Source organism: Tupaia chinensis, unplaced genomic scaffold (genome assembly GCF_000334495.1).
Source record: "Tupaia chinensis unplaced genomic scaffold, TupChi_1.0 Scaffold145304_1, whole genome shotgun sequence".
NCBI lineage: Eukaryota > Metazoa > Chordata > Mammalia > Scandentia > Tupaiidae > Tupaia > Tupaia belangeri.
In genome coordinates this window covers 940068-947346 of record NW_006205165.1, presented here as the reverse complement: position 1 = coordinate 947346, position 7279 = coordinate 940068, and positions in this window count along the sequence as shown.

Sequence of the window (7279 nt, the reverse complement as noted above, 5' to 3'; positions counted from 1 at the left end):
TGAGGGTTGTCGTCTCACTCACTGTTTCTTTGGCTGTGCAGAAGCTTCTCAGCCTAATAGAGTCCCATTTGTCTATTTTGAGGACTGACTATTGCCTATGTTTTGGAAGTCTTCTTTCAAAAGTCTTTGCCTACTCCAAGGTCTCCAAGAGTTTTTCCTGTTTTCCACGAGTATTTTTATGGTTTGAGATTTTATTATTAGATCCTCAATCCATTTTGAGTTAGTTTTTGTTAGTGATGAGAGGTAAGGATCCAGTCTCATTCTTCTGCAGGAGGATATCCAGTTCTCCCAGGACCATTTACAGAAGAGATTTTCTTTTTCCCACTGGATTGTCTTGTGCCCTTTGTCAAGGATCAGTTGGCTGTATGTCTGAGGGGTTATTTAGGGGCTCTCAATTCTGTTCCATTGGTCTACCTGTTTTTGTGCCAATACCATGCTATTTTAATTATCACAGCTTTGTAATATGTTTTGAGGTTGGGAAGTGAGATGCCTCCTACTTTATTCCCCTTGTGCAGTATTGCTTTGGCAATATGGGGACTTTTATGCTTACAGACAATTTTTATGATTTTTTTTCTATTTCTGTGAAGAATATCTCTGGTAGTATGATTGGGACTGCATTGAATTTGTAGATTAATTTGGATAGAATTGACATCTTGATTATATTAATTCTTCCAATCCAGGAACATGGGATGATTTTCCACTTTTTTGTATCTTTTTTTTTTTCCTAGTGTTTTATAGCTTTCCTTATAGAGATCTTTGGTGTCTTTGGTAAGGTTTATTCCTAGATAGCTTATAGATTTTGTGGTTATTGTAAATGAGATTTCTTTCTTCAGTTCTGTCTCAGTTTGTCCATTGGTATATAAAAATGCTATAGATTTTTTGTATGTTGATTTTGTATCCTGCCATTTTACAATGTTCATTTATCATGTCCAGGATTTTTTTGTGTGTGTGGATTCTTTTGGATTTTCTATGTATAGCATCATATTATATGCAAATAGAGATAACGTCAATTCTTCTTTTCATATTTGGATGCCTTTTACTGACTCTCTTGTCTAAATGCATTGGCTAGAACTTCCAGTACAATGTTAAAAAGGAGTAGAGAAAGTGGACAGCCTTGTTTTGTTCCAGTTTTTTAGTGAAAAGGTTTTCAGCTTCTCCCCAGTTAGTATGATGTTAGCTATAGGTTTTACATATATGTCTTTTATTGTGTTAAGGAATGTCTCTTCTATGACAATTTTGCTGAGAGTCTTAATCATGAAGCAATGTTGTATTTCATTGAATGCTTTTTCTGCATCGATTGATAATGGTCATATGGTTTTTATCTTTCCTTTTGTTAATGTGATGTATTACATTTATTGTTTTGCATATATTGAACCATCCTTGCATCCCTAAAATAAATCCTACTTGGTCATGGTGCTTAATCTTTTTAATATATTGTTGAATATGATTTGCTAGTATCTTGTTGAAAATTTTTGCATCTGTATTCATCAGGGATATGGGCCTGAAGTTTTCTTTTTTTGTCATGTCCTTGTCTGACTTTGGAATTAAGATGATGGAGGCTTCATAGAATTAATTCAGGATGGTTCCTTCCTTTTGAATTTTTAGAAATAGTTTAAGGAGAATTAGGATTAGTTCTTCTTTAAAAGTTTTGTAGAATTCAGAAGTAAAGTCATTGGGACCTGTGCTCTTCCTTATTGAGAGACCACCTATTATACTGATTTAATCTCATTGTTTGTTATTGATTCATTTAGACTTTCTGTTTCTTCCTAGTTCAATCTTGTTAAGATACGTGTCCAGAAATTTGTCCATCTTATCTATGTTCGTTGGTATATAGTCACTCATAGTACTCTCTGATGATATTTTGTAGCCTGTTTCCTTGCTGATTTGATTTATCTGTTTCCTTTATCTGTTCTTCTTGATTAATCTAGCTAACAGTGTGTCAATTGTTTATCTTCTCAAAGAACCAACTGTTGGTATCATTTATTTTCTTTATAGTTCTTTTATTCTCTATTTCATTTATTTCTGCTTGAATCTTTATTATTTATTTTCTCCTGAAATTTTCTTGGGGGTTTTGTAGTTGTTTTTTCCAGTTCTCTGTGTTGTATCATTAGGTTGTTTATTTGCCATCTTTCTGCTTTTTTCTTGTGGGTACTAATTGCCATGAACTTCCCTCTTATGACTGTTTTTGCTGTGTCCCATGGGTTATAAACACTTGTTTGTTCATTATTATTGGTTTCTATGAATCATTAGGAGTAAGTAGGTTGTTTAGTTTCCATGTGTTTGTGAATTTTTGAGGGCTTTTTCTGTAGTCGGTTTCAAGTTTGATTCCACTGTTATCAGAAAAGATACTAGGTATAGTTTCTATACCTTTGAATTTGTAAGGGCTTGTTTTGTGCCCTATCGTGTGGTCAGTCTTCAAAAATGTTCCATGGGGGAGGAGTGAGAAAAATATTATTTTGTAGTAGTTGGGTAAAATACTCTATAGATGTCTGTCAAGTCCATTTCATGTATGGTATCATTTAGATCTTGTATCTCTTTGTTTATTTTGTGCTTAGATGATCTGTCCAGAAGAGTCAGACTGGTGTTGAGATCACCTACAGTTACTGTATTGCAGTATATCTCTCCTTTGATATCTAGCAATCTCTCTTTGATGTATTTAGGTGCAACAGTGTTGGGTACATAGATATTTACAAGTGTTATATCTTCTTGGTGAATAAGTCCTTTTAGTACTGTATAATGTCCTTCTTTGTCTCTTCTTACATCTTTCATCTAAGCATCTACTTTGTCTAATATCAGTATCACTACTCCAGCATTTTTTTTTGGTTTCCATTTGCATGGAATATCTTTTTCCAGCCCTTCATTTTCAGTCTATATATGTCCTCATCAATGAGGTGTGTTTCTTGTAAGGAGTATATAGATGGCTTCTGCTTTTGTATCCATTCAGCCATTCTGTGTCTTTTAATGGGATAATTTAAGCCATTAACATTCAATGTTATTATTGATATTTGTGGATTTATGCCTGTCATTTTGTTAGCTATTTTCTCAGTTTTTTATTTGTTATTGTTGTTGTTCTATTTCTGTTTGTCTCTCTTTATCCTGATACAACACTCCCCTCAGTACTTCTTGTAGAGTTGGTCTATTATTGGTGAATTCTTTCAGTTTTTGTTTATCTGAGAATACTTTTACTTGCTCTTCCCATTTGGGGGATAATCTTGCTGGATATAGTATTCTTGGTTAAAATAGTTTTTCTTTTAATGTTTTGAACACGTCTTCCCATTCCACCCTTTCCTGTATTGTTTTAGTTGAGAGGTCTGACATTAGCCTAATGGGATAGCCTTATAAAGTAAGTACTTTATAAAGTACTTATAAAGTAAATTGATATTTATCCTTTGCCATTTTTAGAATATTGTCTTTCTCTTTAATTTTTACTAATCTGGTTATGATGTGCTGGGGGGGGGATCTTTTTGTGTTGATTCTATTTGGGGTCCTTTTATTTCTTGGGTCTGAATTTCTATATTTGGAAAATTTTTAGGTAGTATTTCATGAAAGAGGCTTTCCACACCTTTAGCAGATTCTTGACCTTCTGGAATACCCAACATACGGACATTTAAGCGTTTCATGGTGTCTAGAATTTCCCATATGTTGTCGTCATTTTTCCCCCTTCTTTTTGTTGATTTGGTCTATGCTGGAGACTTTGTTCTAAAGGTCAGAAATTCTTCCTTCTGCATGGTTCAATCTGCTGTTAATGCTTTCTAGGGAGATTCTAATTTCTTATATTGTATTCTTCATTTCTAGTTCTTTTTTATTCTTTTTTAGGGTGTCTATTTTTCTTTGAAATTTACTTTCATGTCCTGAAATGATTTTCTCATTTTCTGGAACTTATTGTTTGTTCTCTCTTGCATCTCATTGAGTTTTGTCACTATGAATACTCAGAACTCTTTTTTCTGACATTTCTGTGTGTTTCTTGGTGCTGTCCACTGTCGGTGAGGGGCAACTTCCTTCACCTGGCAAAGAGCTACTGCTTTGTTTTCTCATCTTTCTTCAAGATCTGTGCTGGTTTCTAGTCATCTGATGCAGTGTTCACTTTTTTCTATTTATTTGAGTAGATTCTGTAGTACTGGTGGAAGAAATTTCACCTTAGTTCCCAGGTATGTTCCTATTGGAGAGCTATGTCTCCCACACCAGAGCACTTATGGATAACTTCAGATGCTTGGCTCCTCTACCATTCAGCTCTTGATAAGGTGATAGCAAGCTAAGGAGATATAGCTTGGTAAAAATTATCCAGACACATGCTGTGCAAGGCGCGGCATGCAGGTTAGTGTACCAAAAGTTCTAAAGTGTCTCCCAGGTCCAGAGCATGGACTCACCCTAAAGGCCTGCCCAGATTGGACTCAAGACTCCTGGCAGGCTGGGCAAGCCCAGGCTGCTGGGACAGTGGGCAATGTAGTCCAGAAGTCCCGAGCATGGACTCACCTGAAAAGCCTGCCCCTAGAGTGAGTTTTAAGCCATTGGGTCTAGAACTCAAACCGGTTCGACTACATGGGAGTCCAGTGACATAACCATTTCGCCATCTGCTGGTCTTGTAATATTCCTTACTCTAAAGTCTACTTTGTCTGATTTTAATATTACCACACCTGCTCCCTTATAATTATTGTTTGTATATCTTCTTCTCTAATTTTACTTTTAACCTATTTGTGTCTTCATCTTTACAGTGGATTTCTTAAAGTCAGCATACAGTTGGGTCTTATTTCTTTTCCAGTATGGTACTCTGTTTTTACACTTAAAGAGATTATTTATATATTTAGGCATGAGTCCTACTGTATATAGTCCATATTCCTATTTGTTTCTATTTGTCCCCCTATCCTGTCTTCTTTCAATTTTTCTGCCTTCTGAATTAAATTTTTAAAAACTTTAAGTTTTCCTTTTATTGTCTAACTTACTTATTCCCTTTAACTCTGATACTTTTGTGGTTGCTCTGGGGTTTACAAATATGCATTTTTACACTTGATTCATTGTTACTATTTTTACTTTAAACAGTCCATTATATATTTTTTATTTTTTAAATATTTGCTAAGTCATTTAAAATAAGAATAATAAATTTTGTACATATTACAACAAATAACATATTTTGATGAAAAGTAACTATTTTCAAAGACAAAATAAGGAGAAAAATGCCATTGTTACATACTTTTGCCCAACTCTTTAATATTTGGCTTAATAGACACAGCTGACTTCTCATACCTGCTTCCACACTCAATGAGTTTTGATATGTTGGTTTAATGAAAACACATGAAGAAAATCTAGCTTCACATAGGTATGCAGTTAGAAAAGGAAGAAATTTTTGTGTGTTAATTTTGTAGGTTTTTGCCATAGGACATATGTGTTTGCCAGAAAGAAACAGAGAGAGGGAAAGGGTGGGTGGCCACACAAGGTGAGGCTACACCTTAATCCTTTCTCCATTTTCCGCTAGGGATTTTGAGCACACACAGCTATGTGCCCAGCATGATTTTCAAGCAACCAGGTCTAAGACTCAAATTGTGGTCAGCCATGTGGGATTCAAATCCAGCACCTTAACCACTATGCAACCTGCTGGCAGCCAAAGGGAGATGTGTTTCAGTAACCTTTTCAGATGATTATGGGGGGACCAGCAGTTAGTGTAATGGCTATGTTGCTGGACTCCCATGTAGTTGACTGCAGTTCGAGTCCTGGACTTGGTAACTTAAACTCATGCCAGGAAGGTGTGCGTGCATGCCCAAGATCCTGAGAGGAGAATAGAGGAGAAGGGATTGTGGCGTGGCCATCCCCCCTGGGGGGAGTGATTTCTCGCTTTCCGTCTCTCTTTGTCTTTCTGGCGAGTGCACGTGCCCTATGGCAAAAACCTCTCCAGAAAAAAAAAAAAAAAGTTGATTATGGGGAACCAGCAGTTAGCGTAATGGCTATGTCGCTGGACTCCCACATAGTCGACCACAGTTCGCGTCCCAGACCCAGTGACTTAAAATTCACGCCGGGTGCGTGTGTGTGCGTGCCCAGGATCCCGAGAGGAGAATGGAGGAGAAGGGATTGCGGTGTGCCCATCCCCCCTGGGGGGTGATTTCTCGCTTTCTGTCTCTATGTCTCTCTCTGTCTGTCTGGTGAGCACACGCACCCTATAGCAAAAATCTCTCCAAAAAAAAAAAAGTTGATTATGGGCATTCTTTTTTGACACTGCCAAAACTCTACAAATGAATTATTCTTTCCTAAGGTTAATGAAGTGTGGAATCTGAAAACATATCAGTAAACATTTCATATACTCTTACATTAAAATTCATTGATCATCTTATAATTTGAATGAATATTTAACATATCTTATACATATTGATTATTTGAAAAATATTAGTTCACTAAGCTATGCAACTATTCCAAATGTTGACATATTTTATCCAGTATCAAAAAATCACATCCATTGGGAACCAGCAGTTAGCGTAATGGCTATGTCGCAGGAATCCCATGTAGTCGACCGCAGTTCACGTCCTGGACCCAGTGGCTTAAAACTCACACTGGGCACGTGTGCGTGCATGCCCAAGATCCCGAGAGGAGAATGGAGGAGAAGGGATTGCAGCGTGACCATCCCCCCGGGGGGGTGATTTCTCGCTTTCTGTCTCTCTGTCTCTCTCTGTCTGTCTGGCGAGCGCATGTGCCCTGTAGCAAAAACCTCCAAAAAAAAAATCACATTGATTTATATCATAAATGATATTATTGGGAAAAAAAAAAGTGTAACTTTTGAGAAGCTTTCAAATTGACCATGGCAGAATAAAGTTTCCAAAAATTCTAATTTTCACTCCAAAAATATGAATATTATTGGGAACAAATACCATCAGCTGTTACACTGAAGTGATAGGCTCACTTTATTTTCAACAAAAAAAAAATCACATTGATTTATATCATAAATGATATTATTGGGAAAAAAAAAAGTGTAACTTTTGAGAAGCTTTCAAATTGACCATGGCAGAATAAAGTTTCCAAAAATTCTAATTTTCACTCCAAAAATATGAATATTATTGGGAACAAATACCATCAGCTGTTACACTGAAGTGATAGGCTCACTTTATTTTCAAGAAAATTTTTGGTCATTGGAAAAGTCATGACACTTTTTTTTTTTTTTGGAGAGGTTTTTGCTGTAGGGCGCGTGCGCTCGCCAGACAGACAGAGACAGACAGACAGAAAGAGAGAAATCACCCCCCAGGGGGGATGGCCATGCCGCAATCCCTTCTCCTCCATTCTTCTCTTGGGATCTTGGGCA